Genomic DNA, 21343 nt, shown 5'->3' on the forward strand with positions numbered 1-21343 from the left:
ATTCAAGAATGGAAAAGAATACAATTTCTATAGATTTAAATTTTGGCAGAAAATCACACCTCTGTATACAGAGGTCTATAGCATAGTCTTCTGGGAGAGAAATAAAAAATGGAGAAGACCAGACATTATAGACATCATCTATATCAGGCAAAATATTAATCACTTTATATATATTATTACCCCTAATCCTCACAAAACCCTATAAGATAGGAATTGTCATTATCCCATTTTATAGATGAAAAAACAGAGGCTTAGAAATGTTTGCCTGAGGTCACCTGCCAGGAAGTGGTAGAGACAACACTGGGACCCAAGGCTGCCAGAGTGCCACACAGAACACTCAGTAAGGGTCGGGGTGGGGGCTAAGAGGAGGGGAGGAGGGGGAAGTGGAGGAGAAAGAGAGGGAGGGAGGGAAAGACTTGTCTAACATACGGGTTGGGAATATTGTAAAAAAAGCATTTGGAGATTATACATATGAAGTACTTCACATCAAATCTAGGTGGTTTCTTTGTTTCTTACTTTTTTATCCTTCGTTTCTTTACTAGAGGCTTGATGCACGAAATTCGTGCAAGAGTAGGCCTTCCTTCCCCCGGCTGCCAGCACCGGCTTCCTTCTGGTACCCAGGACCCGGGCTTCCCTTACAGCCTGACTTCATCTGGAAGATCGTCCAGAAGGACGTCTGGTCTAATTAGCATATTATGCTTTTATTATTGTAGATTGCTTTATTTCTTTAGAAAAATTAAAAATAGAGGAACAAGTAGTTATATATTAAGCAATTATAAAATTGATTAATTGTAAGCTACCTCTTCCTCCCCTCCACTTTATATGCATCTATTTCTCTCAAATATTTATTAAACACCTACTGTGTGCCAGACCCTGCCATTTATATTCTGCCTCTAATATAACTTAATTCACTTTTATTAATTATGAGGAAAAAGAAAAATATTTTAACAATTAACACAGAATAAGAAAATGAGGCACTATGCAAAAAGGCTCCAAGGAACTGTCAGAATATTAAGAGTGTTGACATTAAAGAATCAGATGAAACCCCATGTTACCAGACCACATGTGCAGCTAGAGTTACAACTCCACTTTCCCTGAATTTCACCATGAAAGAGATGCACCCTCCACGAATACCACTGATATTCAGGTTGCAGAAAGAAATTGATGCCACTTGAGGAGGGCTTTTTGTGGGAAGGAAAACTGAAAAAGAGAGTGGGCAGAAAACCAATGAAGATTGATGAGAAGAACTGAGAATGCCTCATTTTTACTTTACTTATGACCTGTTGGCTTTGGAAGTTATCAGGAAAGGGTTGAAACCTTGTCTATCTTGGTAACCACTGTATCCACAGCACTTGGCACTCTACCAGAAATACATCAGGCACTCAATAAAAAATTGGTTGAAAAGATAAACAAATTAATGAATAGGCCAGAATATGACAACGAAGCAGTAACATTATTATCTCTGTTATCTGACACAAAAGGGATAGCTGTTCATCCAGAAAATGCTGAGGTCCAATTTATATACATCCAAAAATCTCTGGCAGCCCAGATATTCTATTATGGAGTCACATCTCACAGTAACCACAAGAAAAAACACAGTAATTTATAACTCTAATATAAGTACAATCATAGATAAGAGATATAGAAAGGTAGCACATGAAGGGAATTACTCACTTCCTTACTTCTAAACCTGTTTGGTTTCATAAAGAGATTCCGTCACCCTCAAGATTTGTCACACCCACGAGGGAACCTTTCACTTGGAAAGATCACCTTATTGGTTTCTGTCAAATGACCCCACTAACCACTGACTTCCAAGCATCCTAATTCAAGCAGGGATTGTGAAATGTGGGGAACTCTTATTTAGCTCAAATCACAAGTCCCCTAACCAACAGTCACTACTATTTAGTCTGATCAAGTGCAATGGGGAAAGCAAATATTCTGGTCAATTTTCCTCATTGATGTCATCTAAATGTTTTTCTTCCCACTTCACCCCAAGGGAGTTTCAGGCAATAGAGATATGGTAGTTGAGTGGGGAAAAAAAAAATAGAACATGTAAAAATAACAATATATTTTAGTAGTCATTTTTATTTTAGCCTTTTGAGTCCCTTAACACATATTTGCTCCCTATCTCAACAAGAACCCTCAGAAGTCATTGAGAGTAATTGCCCTGGAGCCACTCTGCTCACAACCAGAAAATAGGAGCAAATAGGAGCAAGTCTTAAGGATCAGAAAGAGCATCTGAAAGGGGCATGATGCAGAGGAATCTGGTGTGGAACAGGTTCCTGAAAAAAACAACTGGATAGGCAGAGCTAAAATGGGTTGTTAAGAATTTGGATCTTGATGTGGTAATAATAGGAAGTCATAGTATCCAAAATAATAACATGAATAAACCAGTAAGCGTGGATAGGAGAGAGGGGAGGTAACGAGACAAACTAAATACACTGTCAGGTTAATTCAAACTGAGGTGAGGAGGACCTTGGCTAGAGTTGTGCCCATAGAAAAGTCAAGAAGGGACCAGATTAAAGACTCACTAGACTGTGTGTCCTCAGGCCCCCATGTTCCTGGCACCATAATACATAACACACTTTTTGGAAGTGAATGGAATGAAAAATAAAAAGAAGTATAAGAAAAAGAGAAGTACCTACGACAAGCTGGAGAAATATGGGGCTTGGCCATGGGATTGAAGTGGCGGTGGGAACTCTAAGTGGAGCTGCCTTGTTTATGGGCAGTGGGCAAGATGGAGACTCAGTCCATGACAGAACCAGGACTAGAGATGGGCGTTTAGAGGTGAGATTTAATGGCAGGAAAACAAAATCACAATAGAGACACTGAGGACAATAAGCAGAGCTTCAGGTGCATTAGGAAAGGGAACCAGCAAAGGGGACTGAGGAGAAGTCAAAAGAAGAAGAAGGAAAAGAAGGAGGATGAGGTGTAGGGGGAGGAGAAGAACTAAGAAAATGCAGTTTCATGACTTTGGGAGCAAGTTTCAAGGAATTGTTTGTGGTAAAATGAGAAGGACTTGGATCTAAGAGTGAGGGAGGCATAACCTGAGCCCCAGCTCTGCCACAAGCTTGGTTTGTGACCTGGAGCAAGTGTGTGGACCTGTGTCTGGCGTCCAACTCATGATCTCCGAGTGGTCTCTGAGTACTGTGCCAGCTCTCAGGGTTTCTGAGATTCTGAGGACTGAAGGTTTCAGAGATCAGGAAGGATGGGAGAGTGGTAATTAATCTCAAAGAGAAAACGTCACCAGTAAGGGCAGAAACCAGCAGGCAAGGACTGAGAACAAAAGAATAAGTAGGACTTCAAGACTTTGCAGACAGACATAGGGTCTAAAAAAGCAGCAGGATCAAAGGGAATTTTTGTTTTGATGATAGGAGAGACTAGAGCTTGTTGAAGCCAAAGGAAGGGAAGATAAAAGGTGAAAATTTGAGACAAGATTTTAGAGAAGAGGGTAAGAATAGGATCCAAAGCATACGTCGATAAAAATGTAAAAACATTTTTATCTGAGGTACTAAGGAGAGTAGTGTTGGAAAATCAAAGAACTCTGATCTATTGATATATAAGTACTATGAAGGCAAAAATTAAAGACTAGAGACTGTTCACCTAAAACTGACCCTCTTTACATAGTCTAAAAAGGAGGCAAATCTTTGTATTCATGGCCTATTGTAGCATTACAAATTACCCCAAAACCTGTGGTTTAAAGCAACAAATATTTACTAACTCACAGTTGATAAGGGCCAGGAATCCAGAAACACCTCAGCTCAGTGGTTCTCGCTCGGGACCTCTCATGAACCATGATACCTGCCTGGGCCTCAAACACGTAAAGGTTTGAGTAGGGCTAGAAAATTCACTTCCAAAATGGCTAATCACATGGTTGTTGGCTGGAGGCCTCAGTTCCTTGTGCACCTTTCCTCATGTCATGGCAGCTGGCTAACCCCCAGAGCAAGTGGTTCAAGAGAGTAACCAAAATGGAAGCTGCTATGTCTTTTATGACCTAGCCTCTGAAGTGACACAGTTGCTTCCACCATATTTACTCATTAGAAGCGAGTTGCTAAGTCCAGCTCACTCTCAAGGGGAGGGGAATTAGGATCCACCTCTTAAGAGGGAGGGATATAAAATAATTTGTGAACAAATTTTAAAACCACCACTGTCTTCAAAGACTATGTAAATTAGGAGGAAGACTGTCCATTTAGAAAAAGTAGCTGTGAAATATCCATTATGGGGGTATCCTAGGGGTTACTGAGAGGAGATTAAAAGGCTCCCAAAAAGGTTATACTAATGCTACAATAACAAAATGACCTTTAGAAAGGGCAAAAATAATGATATGGATTTATACCTGTCAGACCAGAAGTTTACAAAGGAAGAAGACTAGTGTTAACACATGAGGTAAAGCTTTAAAAGAACCCTTAAAGGCCCAACCTGTGTGGTTCAGTGGTTGAGCATTGACCTATGACCCAGGAGGTCATGGTATGATTCCCCGTCAGGGCACTTGCCCCGGTTGTGGACTCGATCCTGGTGGGGGGCGTGAAGGAGGAAGCCAATCAATGATTCTCATCATTGATGTTTCTATCGCTCTCTCCCTCTCTCTGAAATTAATAAAAACATATTTTTAAAAGAACCGTTAAAGATCATAAAAGATAAAAAATAGTACCACACCAGGTCCACCAGACATGCTTCACCTCTACGGAGTCAAAAAGGAAAGAGTGATGCATGTGCAAGGTCAGGCACGTGGCTACGCTCACCGTAGCAGTCAATGAACTCCAGTTGCAGTCCCCATCCAATTGAGTAAGTTCTTGAGTGCTCTCAGTTTCACTGAATTAATTATCTCCTGAAAGCAATTTAAAGCAAGAATCATGTTGCTGTTTTTATTTTAGTATCCCCAGTGCTAGCACATCTGGAGAGGGGAAAGCATAGAGAACAAATAAATATCTAGTTGATGAAAAGATGGATGGATGGATGGATAGATGGATAGATAGATGGATAGGTGGATGGAACTAGTTCAAATGGAGAAGCTAGTATATGTTATTTCCCTTTATGCGCTTTGAATGTTTAAATTTTAATAGGACAAGAAGGTACTGAACTCATTTCTTGACCTTGGTAATTTACAAAGGATAAAATAGCACACAATGTGGTAACCAAACAGGAAATTCCTGAAATAGGAAATAATTAACAAATGTATTAAGGGTGCTATTATTTGTTATATTTCTTAGGTATATTTTTTTAATTAAATGATTATTCATCTTTGTTTTCTTCTGCCTGTCCCCACTATTTAATGATAAATGTATATAAGATATTCTGGAACTTACATTTTCATAAAGTAGAAAGTAGACTCAACTAATGAACATTCTTAATCTAATTATTTATAAGGCTATCTTTCTTACTTTAGCTAAACTTATGAGTTAAAACCCATGTTTTTCAAAATAAATAAATAAATAAGAAAGCCAGTTTAAAAATTAGTTAAATTCTTCCCAATTGTAGATAGCCCAGAAGTTCATTTTAACATACAAGGTGGGAAATAATACAATAATTAATAAATAACACAAGAATAAACTGTTTTTGCATACTCACAAGAGTAAACCTACTTTTGCCACAACCTGTATTACAGATATTATTTTTTCTCCTCATAAAAATATAATAAACTATATTATTATAAGCATATATTTAATTTTGTTGAGCATCTGTTGTAAATAAATTGTATATTGTACTGGAAATAAAGAGCACATGAATGTATTTATTTGGCTAAATAAAATAGAAAGAATTGTTTGGTGGATAACTAAAAAAAGTTGTCCAGATCTATTTTCTGCATAGCTATAACTTTTCTGCACATTTTGGTATATAATGCAGAACAACTTTAAGTTAAATAAGATTAAAAGCAAATGGAATGTTTGTTGCTTATTTTAGTATTAACGTTATTGTAACCTTATTCTAACTTAATATTATACTCATGTTTGATACTTATTACACACATGGAAATGTATATTGCATCACATAATGAAATATGAAATGTATATAAAATGGGAACCATATAGGATGATATATATATCAACATGTCAAATGCTCTTAAGAAAGAAATGTATACTCTGCTCTGGGCATTCATAGGAAAAGATTTAAATAATTTTCTACATTTATACAAATCAACTTCAATCATTTCTAAATACCAGAAAATAAAATGTTCTGTATTTTTTTGGTAGAAGGGAGAAAGAGTTAAAGCTTTGAGAAACTTAAATAAAAATTCGTCTCTTAGATACTGCTAGGTGATTCCTCACAGTGGCAAATGGCAAAATAGAAAGAAAGACTATACGCTCACCTATGACCAAGAATGATTATTTTCATAAGTAGGCAACAATTTAATTGGACTTCTCTAGTAAGTATCAGAGATTCTAACAAAAACAGCAGGTACCTCATGCCCAACTGCATAATAAAGAACCCTAAATCCAACCCTAAGTCCTACAATATGACAAATGATCCAGAGACTTCAAGTCCTGGGCCTACTTAGGGGCAGCTGGGGAGAAAGAAATTCCATATGCCTGTGGTGTTTGTATCTGAGGATCTCTATTGGAGGAAGGAGAGGATTGCATGCAGTGGTGTGCCGGAGTCAGCTCCTAAGGGTTCTCAAGAGCCAGTTGTGTGCATCTCTTCCCAACTCCAAGCTCAGTAATGTTGCACTGATAGCTTGAAACGAGCCGTGGTGGGAGTTATTTTCACCACCGGCATTGGCAAATGCTAAAAATCCAGGCTTTTTTATCCAGACGGTGAATAGTTGTTAAACATTTCTGAGCATAGCCCTACTGGTCACAAGTCAACTTATCCCTACAGAGAAACCAGTGATCGGTGTTCATCCCACACAGAAGGTTGGGAGATTACCTTCTCTGAAACTTTAATTTCCAGGTCAAATCAACTCGCCTTTAGGAATAGGTTAGGTTATAACTATTAATTACTTGGTTACTTTTAATGTTCAAGTTATTGGTTGTGCTGACTCCCTTGTCAAAGTCAATAAAATTTCACTGGATTCAAATTTCCTGAGTTCTTAGCCACAGAGAGACAGAAAAGTAAAAGAGGTAATCCCCAATGTTCTCTGTGCCACACAGTAGCTGGATCGACTTTACCCCATCGATGTTTATCGAAAGGAATGCCCATACAATAACAGTCAAATGTGAACGAGAAGTAGGCAGCGTGGGATGGAAAAAGAGGAAGAGCTGCTGCTAACCCATCCAGGGACACAGGTTGCATCCGTCGGTGTGTGCATTCCTAAAGACTGTCCCAGATAATAGGTTCAGACAAATGGTCTGATTCCTTTCTATTTTGTTTTCCTAAATCGGCCCTCACAGCACAGATGACTGTGCTGGGTATCTTCCCGCCCCCTTCCTGATTGGCTCTCCGCTTCTCTTCACTCTGCTCTGAGCCGCAGGGGCTGACCATGAACTGCATCAGTAAGGCTCCCTTGTCATCTGGCTTCTGGGGAGGAAAAGAGGAAGGAGAGGGAGATGAGGACCTTTTCCCCTAGCTCCAGCCCTCCGCTGAAAGGTGGCTGCACCCCGTGATGTGAGCAAGGGAGCCTCCCTGAAAGGAGTCACTTGCACATGTTTGTGCCTTCCCACAACACCTCATTTATTAGAGGAGACCTCCCCAATAAGCCAATGGAGTCCCACACAGGTTACACACAGAGAGGGGGAGCTCACTCCACAGAAGCAAGCAGAGTGAGTGTCTGGCACGAAGTCCGGTCACTGGCGGTGTCTGCAGATTGAGAGGCGGGTGTTGGTCTCAAGGTCTCAAGCCAGTGCATCCGGGTGGAGTGCAAGTCCCCCAGGCCTCGGAGTGTGACCCGTGGTACAGCCAGTCTCCGGCATTGGGTGGTTGGAGCTCTTTCTTATAGCCCACAAGGGGTTGAGGTCTCCCTCATATCAGTGTCCAGATGGAGTCCTCATCCAAATGCCCCGACTTGTGATTTTGGGCGTTCTGCACCCCTCCTAACGGTGTTCCTATTATACCCCATTACCTCAGTCTTGACATAGCATTTGACATAACGATCATGGCTGACAGTGACTCCACAGCAGATCGTCAGAGGAATCTAAAAAGTCCGCTCCCTCCTTGCTCTATACACCCCTCCACCAAAGATCACAGTTCTTGCCAGGCAGCCGCTCCACAAAGCTGCCCCCTTACAGCTTCAATAACACCTCCTTCCATTGCCCCTCAAGGCATAGGTGGTAGCAGTGCTTGGCTGTGACAGCTCCAGCATATGCTGGGTTGCCCAACACTTTGCCAAGACCTTTTTAATTATCTTTTTATTACATTTTCTTTCCACCTCTCAGTGTGAGCATGCCACCTAGTTCCTGCTGGGACCCTGCCAGCTATAACAGCATTGGAAAATCCAGAAAACTACCAAGCACAGCTAAATTGTCATCACCCAGACCCTGAATGGGACTCTGTGCTGCACAAAACCTTCATGCTTTCAGATTCATCTGAAATATCAGCCAAATCATTTACAAGAACTCACCGAGGCCCTGTCCTGAACCCACCACTATCTTGGGCACTTGTGTGCCATGCTACCTACGGGAATCAAAGTGGTCAACTTTTTATTTTTCCCAGGTGAACTTCTTTTGGAGCCTTACCTAATTTCTCCCATAGACTTGTACAAATGTACATGACCACATTAACTTTGATATTATTTTATACCTCCTATAACTTCTATATTTAAAGTACAGGATAGTTACAAAAAAAAAAAAAAAAGATAAACAAAGCCCACCTCCTCTATAGCATCAGCATGAGGCCAGAACAGGACAGCAGAGAGCACATCAACCTCCCAAATGGCAAACACGTAAGTCTAAAATTCAGTGAGAAAACCATATTCACCTCTCTCTGCTCAGACAGAACCGTCCTAGCTACCTGAGCGATAGGAGCTAATAGTTTCTGAGTATTTCCTACAGGACAGATCCTGAGTACTTCACCTAGAATGTCTCACTTAATAGTCTAAACAACTCTACAAAATAAGTGCACTGCATTCATGGTACCATTTTATAGATGATGAAACTGAGGCTTACAGGTTGTGGTTCTGGTCCAAGCTCACACAGCTGGTAACAAGCTGGGATTTGAATGCGGGCAGCCTGCTTCTAGAACCCAGGCTCCTAATCGCTGCACTGGAATTCAGGCCAGAGACCAGAACCTTCTGAAGACTGGAAAATCTAATGTTTGAGAGGACCGTTTTAAAGAAGGGGGTGTAGAGGACCACCAATTTTCCTGTAAAATATTCCTTGTTTTCCCTTTTAAATCTTCAAGGTCACCCTCGTGATCTGGGAGTTGAAGGGGAGTGTTGTTTTATATGTTACTTTTGTGCTCTGGGCGGAATGTCTTCGTGGCCTGGAGCTCTGCTCTCCCCACAGCCTGCAGGGTTCTCAAGTTCAGACACTTCCAGAAGTCCCCATTGTCTTGGCTTAATAAAGGCTTTGTAATGCCCAAGGCCATAATGCATTTATTCCTGTAGTTCCTTACAACTGACAAAGGCAAAAACAATGGTTTCAATTATTTTTTACCTACACTCTCTTTTGTGATATTTCAGGTATGCAACAATTAATAGAAGTAGTTCCCCCAGAATATTCTAATTATAAACTTCTTCCCAAGGATGTGGAGGGAAATGGTCTACTTCACTGAAGAGTATTTTTTAAAACTCAAATTTCAAACTGAGCTGAACATGAGTTCGACTATTTTACCTGGTCCTTTTCCTGCCCTCAGAACACTGGAGTATCAAATTAGAGCTTCAAGTAATGGCCATCAGCCACGTCCTTTGGTGGCAGCTTTTGTTTAAAGTTACAAACTCACTGGAACTAGCAACCCTAGCCTTTTGGTCTTCTGGGAACATTACCATATCTATTCCCATCTATTTTTCTACCTCTTCATAAAGGAGGCTATCCTGTTTCATTTTCTCCCCTACTCTAAGGATTTGGGTATTATTAGTATACTAGAGGCCCGGTGCACAAAATTTGTGCATGAGGGGAGGGAGTGTCCCTCAGCCCAGCCTGCACCCTCTCCAATTTGGGACATCCCTCTCACAATCCAGGACTGCTGGCTCCCAACTGCTCCCCTGCCTGCCTGCCTGATTGCCCCTAACTGCCCTCCCCTGCCGGCCTGGTCACCCCTAACTCTCCTCCCCTGCAGGCCTGGTCGCCCCCAACTGCCCTCCCCTGATGGCCCGGTCACCCCTAACTGCCCTCCCTTGCCAGCCTGGTTGCCCCCAACTGCCCTCCCCTACAGGCCTGGCCCCCCTTCCAACTGCCCTCCCCTAAAGGCCTGGTCACCCCTAACGACCCTCCCCTGCAGGCCTGGTCCCCCCCAACTGCCCTCCCCTGCTGGCCTGATTGCCCACAACTGCCCTCCCCTGCCGGCCATCTTGTGGTGGCCATCTTGTGTCCACATGGGGGCGGCCATCTTGTGTGTTGGAGTGATGGTCAATTTGCATATTACCTCTTTATTATATAGGGTTAGTTTGTTGGAACTGCCATAACAAGGCACCCTAGACTGGACACCTTACAACAGAAATTTACATTCTTACAGTTCTAGAGACTAAAATTCCAAGATGAAGGTGCCAGCAGGAAGGCTCTCCTTGGCTTGGAGATGGCCGCCTACTCCCTGTGTCTTCACATTGTCTTCCCAATATGCATGTCTGTCTCCAAATTTCCTCTTATAAGGACCCTAGTCATGTTGGATTAGGGCCCACCCTAATGACCTCATTTTAATTAATTACCCCAATAAAGACCCTGACTCCAAATATGATTATATTCTGAGGTACTGGGTATTAGGACTTTGACATATAAATATTGAAGGGGACATCATTTAACCCCAAACAATCAGTGTTTGACCTATAATCAGTGTACTGTCCTTCTCATCAACCTATAAATATTTAAAACAGAAAAATAAAAATGCATGTTTTTGACAGATAAAGCCCCTGCCATTTGAAAAACTGTTGTTACCACCACCCCAAAATATACTGATGAATCAGCCTTTTCAAAAAGCAAAGAAAGGGGTGCGGGGAAACAGCACGTTGAGAAAGCTTATGATTTAAAGCCAGTCCACCTAGCAGAGCCTTGGGTCCTAATCCTTAGAAATCCCCACCCAGGAGCCCTCATTCCACCACTTACCATTCTCTCTGGGTGCCGGCCCACTTACTGGCCTCTGCTATCCTTTTTCATTTTTTAATTATTGTTTTTCGCTCTTTAGAACATTTATGTCTTGTGGTTTTCTTTTTATATATTCCCCAGAGTGAATTTTCCTGATTGGGTTTTCCTGCCTATATTTATCTTTCCCATGGTTTTGGATGATGTCCATGTGGGCAGGTTTAGTTGGAAAGAACAAGATAAGGGCAATATATTCACCACACACCAGCAATAGCAAATGAACTTTTTTTCATAGCATTTCTCCTTAAGTACCATCGCTTACTTTAAAAAAGAGGGAGACAACGTTTCTGTTAATGTAAGAAACATTTATTACTGGCCTATCTACTTCCTCATCTGTTCTCATTTCAACCACTACAAAATGCACATTACAAAAGTTGGCTAAATTTGGAGCTCAGTGTGTGTTCATGAGTTGAATGATGTCTTTGTCTATGTGTTTTATTTTGTACAGCTCATGGGCTAGTGATTCAATAGCAGAACTTAGTGATTCTACCACTAACCAGTTTATATATATAGTATAACCTTAAAGAAATCATTCCGGATCTATGCCTCAGATTTCTTATCAATAAAATGTCATATCTCCCAAGACTTCTTTTACAGACTTTTGAGTGGGGGAAAAAAAGGAAAGAGAATATATGTTTTATGGAAGAAAAAAAAAAAAGCTATTTTCAGCTTACAAATGGGCTCTATTCCAAAAGTTCATTGACAAGTCAGTTACTGGGAACTTGGAACACATTTTCTCAGAGAAACAATATGACAGAGGGTGAGGGTTTATAGGCGCCCCCACGGGAGCCTGAGTGTCCCCTATGCAGGTGAGCAGCTGACCTAATGTTGCCCAGAATACAATCTGTGCTCTTGTGATATTTATGGGAACGCAATCCTGCTCTGCCGCAGGGACAAGGGTCACCTCCAACACATACATACCTGTGGTAGAAGTATCTCTGCACCTCCTGTGCATTCAACTCACCAAGAAAATCTATGAAGGACAGGAGAAGGGGGTCTATGGGCCTACAGAAAGGGGCTTCTTAGAAGTGGAGGGGAGCCAGGGACTCAGGAGCCTCAAAGGGAAGAAGGAGAGAGAATTGGAATCAAGGGAACCAGGAAGGATGAGCTGTGGGGAGGTTGTCTTAGAGCCACGGTCTATCTGATAAAGACTGGGGACAGCAAGGGCTGGTGCCTAGAGCTCCTTGTGTACAAAATATTCTAGGTCAGGGTAGAGCCAAGTTTATACACAAGCAGGCCATCCTTTATCTAGTTATTTTTTCTAATTTAAAAGATACCTTATACGCTTAGAGCATTCCTGAGCCAACATGAATGGAATGGTGAAATGCAGTTATTAAAATGAATGATAACTCCCTCTGGCACTGGAGGAACAGTATCAGCTTGGGGTCGTCCAGGGTGTAACATAAACTACACTGGAACCTCATAAAATCTTTTCAGAATGAATGAATGAATACGAGAAGCAACTGCAGAGTCAGATAATGAAGCCAGATGTCAGAAAAAAACATCGATATCCATTTTAACTGAAATACAGTTGTGTCACATTGTAAATGAAGTTAAATGTCCCTGAGTAGGAGAAATACCATGGAGCTTTTTTTTTAAATAGAGACGCTAGGTGTTGATATATATTAAAGATATATTGTTAAATGATAAAGGCAAGGGGCCAAACAGTATGTGTTTTTAAAAATGGCAGCACAGTCCTACATAAATTTATATACTTAACATATAACAGATTTCTAAGAGGATATCAACTGTGGTTACCTCCAAGGAATGGGAATATGAATTGATGTAAAAGACAGAAAGACAAACTTTACTGTTTTATGCTTCTAAGCTGTTTAAATTTTTATCACAACCAAGAATGACTCTTTTTTTTTGGGGGGGGTGTAAAAATATACATAGCATAAAATTTACCATTTTAAGCATTTTTAAGTGTACAGTTTAGCGGCATTAAATACATTCACATTGCTATGCAGCCAGCACCATCATCCCTCTCCAGGACTTTTTCCTCTTCCCAAACTCAAGCTCTGTACCCATTAAACAATAATGCCCCATTCCTCTCTTCCCAGAATGAACTTAAAAAACTAACATAGAGAAACCCCTTCCACACAAAATATCCATACTAAATGAACTGGTAACAGTGCTCCCTTTAGAAGTGATAAATATACGTAATCAGATGTGATAGATAGAATTTGATAATAACTCCATGCTGTGAAATTCCAACTAACAAGCAGGTTTTGCAGGTTCTGTTGAAATAATAATCAAACTCTGTTTCTGAAACAGGAAATTTCATAACACAGTATCAGCTTGAGTACTCATCTGTATACTATTAACATATGCAATTTATTCATCATCCTTGATGGAGGGGGTTTCCACCTCCTAATTGATCTGACTCTCAATTGTTGCTACATCCATGCATTTGGGACTTCGAAACACCACAAAACTGAAGTATCAAGTATGCTAATATATCCTAAAAGCTTTGCTCACCCTTCCCAGATCCGTTTCCTCTTTCCGCTTCCTAGTTGCATGACAACAGTGAATCCCATCGAGAGTGGAAGCTATTTTATTTATATAAATCTGTGCCAGATTGCTCTGAAAAGGACCAGCATATGGCACTTATTGTGTTCAGGTGCCAGCTGACAGGGGAAAACAAGCCAGAGGCAGGAGTGGGCAAGTTGGGTGGTGTGACACACGTAGGAGGTGTGACAGGGGTAGGGGCTGGAGAGGCCCAGGTGGCCAGAGAGAGCACTGCCAGGGACGTCTGGGACACAGGTCTGGGGAGCAGCGGTGCTCTCAAGCAGAAGGAGTCAAGATCCAGCTGGGCGTCGAGAGAGCGGGGAAGGCAAGCTTGTTGTCCAGAGGTCTGTCTGTGCATAGAGGTGGCTGGACGGCGGGTTATTTGGTTCATTCTGATCTATGACACATTACTGAACCAGACTCTCTGCCACAGCAAGACTATGATGCAAGTTTTGTCAGGATGTTTTGGTCTTCATTTGTCTGCTAGATATGAAGTAAAAGGAAACCAGACTTAGGATTTCTCCATTTATAAGGGCAAGACCATCCATCTGAGAATTTTCAACTTTTTAGTTATTCCCCCAAAAGCACAACTAGAAGAAAAGAATGCAAATGCGTCATTTGTAGAAGTGGGTAGTGAGCTGTAAATGTGAGGCTGCAGAATTTTGTCACATCCAAAACACGCAAGGTGATTGGGGTGTGGCCTCAGGGAATGTCCAGAGTGGCATTACAACTGAGAAAGTTAACACCTAAACACTTGTATTGAGAAAGCCTCCAAACCGATTATTACAGCAGAAGGAAAATTTGCAAAGAGTCTGAGAAAGTAATAATGAAAATACTAATCACAACAGTGTAGTACTATGTGCCAGGCATTATTCTAATTGTTCAGCATATATTAACTCACCAATCCTTACAGTACCCTAAGAGGTCAATACTGTTACTATTCTTCCCATTTAGAGATGCTAAGGCAGACATCAGGAAGACTGAGGGGGATATTCTTATGCCCTAGCTCTGCAAAGAAGAGAAAAACACTGGATTATTGAGCACATGTTTTCTGCTCATTCAACAGATACCTCTGGTGCTAGATAGAGATGGTCCATGGGAGTCATCACAGCTAACATGATATATCCAGGAGGCCATCCACCTTCCTTTGCTCTGATTCCATTTTTTCCTGGAACTTATCTGAATAGAAATTCTTCCTCCTTGGGACTCTGATCAGTGAGCAGAGTTCCCTGGGCACCAGAAAGGAATATCCACCAACACAAATAGGTAGGTTAACATTCCAACTTACACATGAGTTTCATTAACCTAAGTTGGCCCCAGAAAGCGTTCAGAGATTAAAGAATTTCTGAACTTCCAAGATGAGGAACTGGGCAAGGTGGCCTCGTCTCAGAAGGCCTTGTCTGGGATGTCACTATTTCTAGTCTATCTACAATAGTGAAACATTAACATTAATTTGCCAAATTTAGTATTGGTTCAGCTCTGTCCTTTCCTTGCATACAGGTGTTATTTACCCCAGATTCATCCTTTCTCTGATTTTTATAGTAACAAGTAGATTTCTTCATAGATGTCTGTCCATTAACTACCAGTGATGAAAGGAACCCCTGGTCCCAGGATAAGAAAATAAAAACAAAAAAAAAACACAAAGGGCTGGGTTCAAGACTTAGATGAACAAGCACAAAAAGGAAGATGATGGTAACTTAAGAAGCAATAAATGGAGAGGAATATCCTGAAAAATTTTGTTTGAGTATCCAGAACTGAGGTTCATCAACAGGTTTCAATAGTTTATTTTATTGAGGATAGATTCAACAAATATGATAGAGCATACACTGTGTCTCAAACCATATGCTGGGATCTATGGACATAAAGGGAAACTAGACCTCAAAATCTCACATTCTATAGACAGTTTATTTCTGTTTCTTTCTCCAACAAGAGTAGGAAAATAGTGATATACAATCAGCAAATTCTTCCTGAGTTGACTTAAATTTTGGTAATTTCAGGGCAGTAAGACAACTAAGGAAGTTCACAGACACTACCCGATTCTCTGAAGAACTATTTCTGTGTATGTTTCCACCATGTTACAATAGAAAAATGTTTAGTTAAGAAAATAAAAGCCAAAGAAGAAAAAAATGAGTTTAATGTTAAGAACTTACAAAGATCTCAGAGACCTGACTTCCATCACATAAATATCTCCTGCCTTAGTCTTTTGCTTATGAAAACTAGACATATACAGCTGCCCAGTAATTGAAGTCTAAAGCATGCAGATCAGTTCGGTGAATGTTTTCCATCTCACTACCTTTTCTCTCCTATTTCTGTTGCATAGCATAAGCCTGAAACATTTTTTCAGAGGTTTCCAGATAATGTAGTCTATTAGCTTTCAGCATAGTTTTATTGATCATCTACTAGGATCCAGGTTCTACCTTTACCTCCATTAATAACAATATTTCCTATGATGTCAAGGGTGTACATTTTGGAGTCAGTAGTTCTTGGCATGAGTCCCAGTCCCACTGATTAGTAGTTCCATGAATTTCCCTTTTCAATTTCCTCACTTGTACATAGACATGTGATCATAAGAATACCTATCCTAACTACCTTCATGAGAGTACCATAAGAATTGCTTTCTGTATAAACTATTTGTGTTTCAAGATAAAATTGCTAACAGCATCTTTTTTAAAAACACACATAAATCACAGCCAACATTCCACATTCCTTTTCAGCATCAAAGCAAGCAAAGGGTATCCTATGGCTTATGGCAGCCGAGGCTCATAGGACTTGTCACTACATGCTTCTCTACTTCCTTGCGATGCCCTAGTCTCTGAAAAGTCTTTGTTACAAACATAGATATGGTTAGGCTGCTGGGGTTGTGTTAGCACATGTGCCTCAAGAAACCAACTGCTAAAGAAACTTATGAAGAATCAACACCTGAAAATCTTGGGGAACTCCATAATGTGGATGAAGAGGCTCATGGTTCAGACTGGACTTGGTTATATTGGAAAGCACATCCTCACCACCAGGGCCACACTGTGACTTCTGTAGGCGCTAGGCACTTTTGCCTTTGTGGACCCATTCCACACAAAAATATTAAAATACTATTTTATGACTAAATTGACAGAAAGATGAATATAATCCAAGGATTCATTATTGTGGACTCAGACACTGGGCCGGCTGTGTAGAAAGAACAAGTTGGTCCTGCTCACTGATGCAGATTCCATCATCAGACCTTCTACCATACCCAGCATATGCTCACCGCAGAGCCTGAGCCCTGGGGTTCTCTCGGCCTGGGATACTGTTCCTGAGATATTTGCAAGCCTCAACAAGATGTCATTGCCTCGGAGAGGCCTTCCCTGATCACTCTGGCCATCCCAGTCACTGTCCATCCCATTACCCTGTTGTAGTTTCTTGATGGTGCTTTTAGCAATCTGAAAATTCTCATTTCTTTATTTACTGTTGGTCTCTCATATCAACATGATAGAAGGGATATAAGTTATATGAGGGCAGGGGCTTGATCTACCTTATTCTTTTGTCATATCCCCAGTGCCTGTTCTACCGTATGCTCCCTATAAGCATTTATGGGGAGAAATGACTGAGTAGATAGACTGCAGAGATTTCTCACTTCACTCAAAGAATTCAGAAACAAATGGAATGCCTGCCATTTTGCGCATTTGTCTTTATAAACAACAGGTCTCCATCAGACCAGAAGAGGCATCTTGATGAGTTAATGCCCAGCGCTGGAGGTGGAAGAAGTAGAAGGCAAGCACTTCCAGACTCTGAGAGGCAAGTACAACCAGACCAGACTCTGAGAACACAGGAAATTATCATAGCTGAGCTCTCTGGTTCCTTTAAGAAAGTTCATTCAGCAAGTATCCTGTTAAATACCTGCTACAGGTCAGCCACCACCTAAGAAGAATTGGATTAAGGTAGCCCCCTTATTCACAGAGATACATTCCAAAACCCCCAGTGGATGCCTGAAACCATGGATAGTACTGAACCCCTATATACAGTTGCCCCTTGAATAATTTGGAGGTCAGAGGCGTTGACCCCCTGCACAGTCAAAAATCCACACATAAATTCCCCAAAAAAATTAAGTTGTCCCTATCTGTTAGGGATTGGTTTCAGGACACACACACACACCACAGATACCACAACCATTAATGCTTGAGTGCCCTATATAAAATGGTGCAGAGCAATGCATACAGTCAGCCTTCCACATCCTCAGACCACCAACTGTGGATTGAAAACAGTACATGTGTTTATTGAAAAAAATCCATGCATAAGTGAACCCGTTTTGTTCAACTGTTCTGTTTTTTCTTATACATACATACCAATCATGTTTAATTTATAAATTAGGCACAGTAAGAGATCAATAAAAATAACAAGTAATAAAATAGAAGAATTTTGACAATAGAATGTAATAAAAGTTATGTGAATGTGATTTCTCTCTGTGTGTCTCTCAAAATAGCTTATTGGACTATGCTCAGCTTTTCACTTAAAGGAGAACTTGGAGGCTTCTCTTTGCCATATCTGAGTTGCCAGCAGCACTACTCTTGAACTTCAGGGCCATTGTTAAGTAAAATAAGGGATACTTGAGCACAAGCCCTGAGAAACCACGACAGTTGATCTGGGAACCAAGATCACTACTACATGACTATCAGGGAGGAGTGTCTACAGCATGGATCCACCAGACAAAGGGATGATTCACGTCCTGGGCGAGAGGGAGAAGGACAGCATGAGATTTCATCATGTTACTCAGAACGGCACACAATTTAAAACTTTATGACTTGTTTATTTCTAGAATTTCCCACTTAATATTTTCAGACTTGGAGTAATTTAGGAAAACAAAACCTCTGATAAAGGGGAGTCCACGATAGTTTCTATCCTCAAAGAATACAATACGAAGACAACCAAATCAAAACTCAAACACGAAAAAGCACCTTGAATGAACATATATTCCACTCCCTGTCTTCAAGCAGGACATGGGATATTGTTTAAACCCAGAGAGGAGTGATTTTAGGGATTGTGGGGGACCTTTGTTGTTTTCCAGCATGCTTCCTTTGGCAATATCACATCTATTATCTACGGAACAATAATTATTTCTCCTCCATTATATGTAAATTTGGTAAAATTCTCAGTCAAGGTCCCTAGCCCTGTTCTCTGAAAAGAACCAGACTTTCTCCTGAGGCTTGAATTTCAGCAGTTGAAATAAGACTTGGGTGAAGGAGGGAGAGGGGGGAGTTGAGGAATCCATTTATTCACAAAACCATCAATCAGTTCCTCCTTCTGAGGACACCAAAATGCCCTCGCATCCTTCTTCTCTGAGCCTGGTTCTCCAAAGTCCCTCGATTCTGTGAGCTTGCAGTCAACTCCTTTTCTGTTTAAGGAAGCCAGAGCCCATCCTGTGAAGCACCCCTCCCCGCACCCCCATCCCGCCCACTAATGCAGTGGGAGAGGTGCTGGACTGGATCAGCAGACTGGTCCTCTAGAGGGAGGTAAACCAAATGTCAGACCTCTGTGTGCCTCAGCTTCCTAAGACCTCAAAGAGAGGTAATTTCTACTCAGTAAACATCCCGAGGTTACTGGGAGTTTAACATGACTAGTAAATTAACTAGTCTTGTGTCAGGTAGGTCTCCCACGAAGCAGATTCTGAGACTGAGTTAAGAAAGCAAGTGGTTTATTGGGAGGTAACACCACTGAAAAAGAAAAGGGGAAAAGGAAGAGCCAGGTAGGGAAAGTCTTCAGACCACAATGTGTAATCTTGTCATAACTTGATGATGACAGGAATCTACATATGCTTAAAAACCAAGGAATATCTTGGGGGGAAGGAATCCAGACCCCAGTCTTTCCCCTTCCGAGCTTCAAAATTATTAGTACTTTTTTGATGAGCTGTTACAGTCTCAACTGGAACCCAAAGGGGAACTCATCCTACGGGAGGGGCAGTCGGGACGGGTGCCCCGGGCTCACTACTGGGTCTATGGGGAGAGTACTGGGCCCTGCTCTGGAAGCCCCTCCTCACCCACCCCTGCTCAGAGCCTCCGTTTTCCAAGGCCCTAATTCCATGAACCATAAAGGCACCAAATAGCTGAGTTTTAAACTTTTAAAATTTTTGGAAAATCTTCCCAACACTGATTCCAGTTCTGTCCTCAAACTACTGGCTGACGTTAAAATAAGACAAAATTAAGAGATTTTTTAAAAACCAACAATTGAACAATTTAACCTAAGTGAAAAAAAATAGCTTTCGAAATATTAAAATTAATTTAAACTATTTAAGGCTGATTTGCTTATATGCTGTCGATAAAATTATTACATGCATCTCTAAAAGAAGCCAAGATTGGGGGCAGGAAGAGGGAGTATGAAGGGTTTCCCCTGGCCCATCTGAACCAGGTATGGAGAGGGAAACCACTCGCTGAAAGGTGACCACACTTCTTTTTAAAACTTGATTTGTAGAGTAACAAAATAAGGGGGTGGGTGTCGGGGAAGGGAGAGGTTCTTTTTCTTTCCCAAATTGCCCTAGTGTTGACATGAGGAAGATTAACATTTGATTCTAAGTGACCTTAGAATCCACTTATTTGTCATCTTGGAAACAGCAGGTTAGCAGTTTTCAAAATAACCGAACAATATAAACAAACAGTGGCTTTGACTAATCTGGGATCTACTGCTGCCATGAAGTCACCTCCAGGACATTTGCGAAAAGGTTTCTTTTAACTCTCCTGACAGCACGAAAAGCCTTGCCTGGAATTGACTGGTGTGTAAAAGGAAGCCATCATTCACACTAATGGGGTCCTTCAACTTGCTCTCCCTGTGCTCTGAGCTGCCCTAGAGCTGAAATGTGAGGCCTCGGAAGTCGGGAATGGCCAAAAGAATTTCACCACCCTTCCTCCTCCCTCAATGCAGGCCTCTTCCTAGTAGGTTTCCTTTGGCTTTTCATCACAGACTACTATCATCACTAAAATGAAGCGCTCAATTTCTAGGCACCTGAGAAGTGCTGACATATAGAACCGGGTGTGTAATCCTCTTCTCCGCATCTCCAGCCCCTCACCCCAGCAATCGCCATGTGTTGTGTATTGACACAATCCATCTTTATTCAAAGTGCCGTTCCTGGTTTATTTTTCCTTCCCCCTGCCCCTCACCGCAGGCATATGTATAAAATTTGAATCACATCAAAAAGCTGAACCAATAGATTAAGATGCCCAACATTTTTTATTTATCTACTATTATTTCTCAAATTTGGAAAATTTGTTTTCATAAATTTTCCCTGGAGAAGAAAAAGTCTCCATAACCACAGACAGTTTTCATAATCACTCCAAGGAAATGACAAGTTCTTGCAAACAATTCCTTTTGCTTTCTGAAATTTGAGGTGAGAAATTCCATTTGTTTTTCACCAAACCTCAAAAATGAATGATGTCATTCTTATACCACAGGAACTGGTATTATTAGCTCTAACAAGAGAGGTACGGTTTTCATTTCCAACATAAATTACCACATTATGGATAGTATTAATGATAAAAGAGAGAGCAAAGGTGAAAGGCACATTACAATTCTTGGTTATGTAGACCGTATCCCTACATTTCTCCTTTCTGATCTTTTCTTCCGAAAAGTGTTAAGGGAATATTTGGGGCTTTTTTTCTTTGTATCATTTCCCCTCCGCTAGGAGCTTTTAGCTAATTATCTGCCAA

Source organism: Eptesicus fuscus, chromosome 10 (assembly GCF_027574615.1).
Source record: "Eptesicus fuscus isolate TK198812 chromosome 10, DD_ASM_mEF_20220401, whole genome shotgun sequence".
In the NCBI taxonomy this organism is placed as follows: domain Eukaryota; kingdom Metazoa; phylum Chordata; class Mammalia; order Chiroptera; family Vespertilionidae; genus Eptesicus; species Eptesicus fuscus.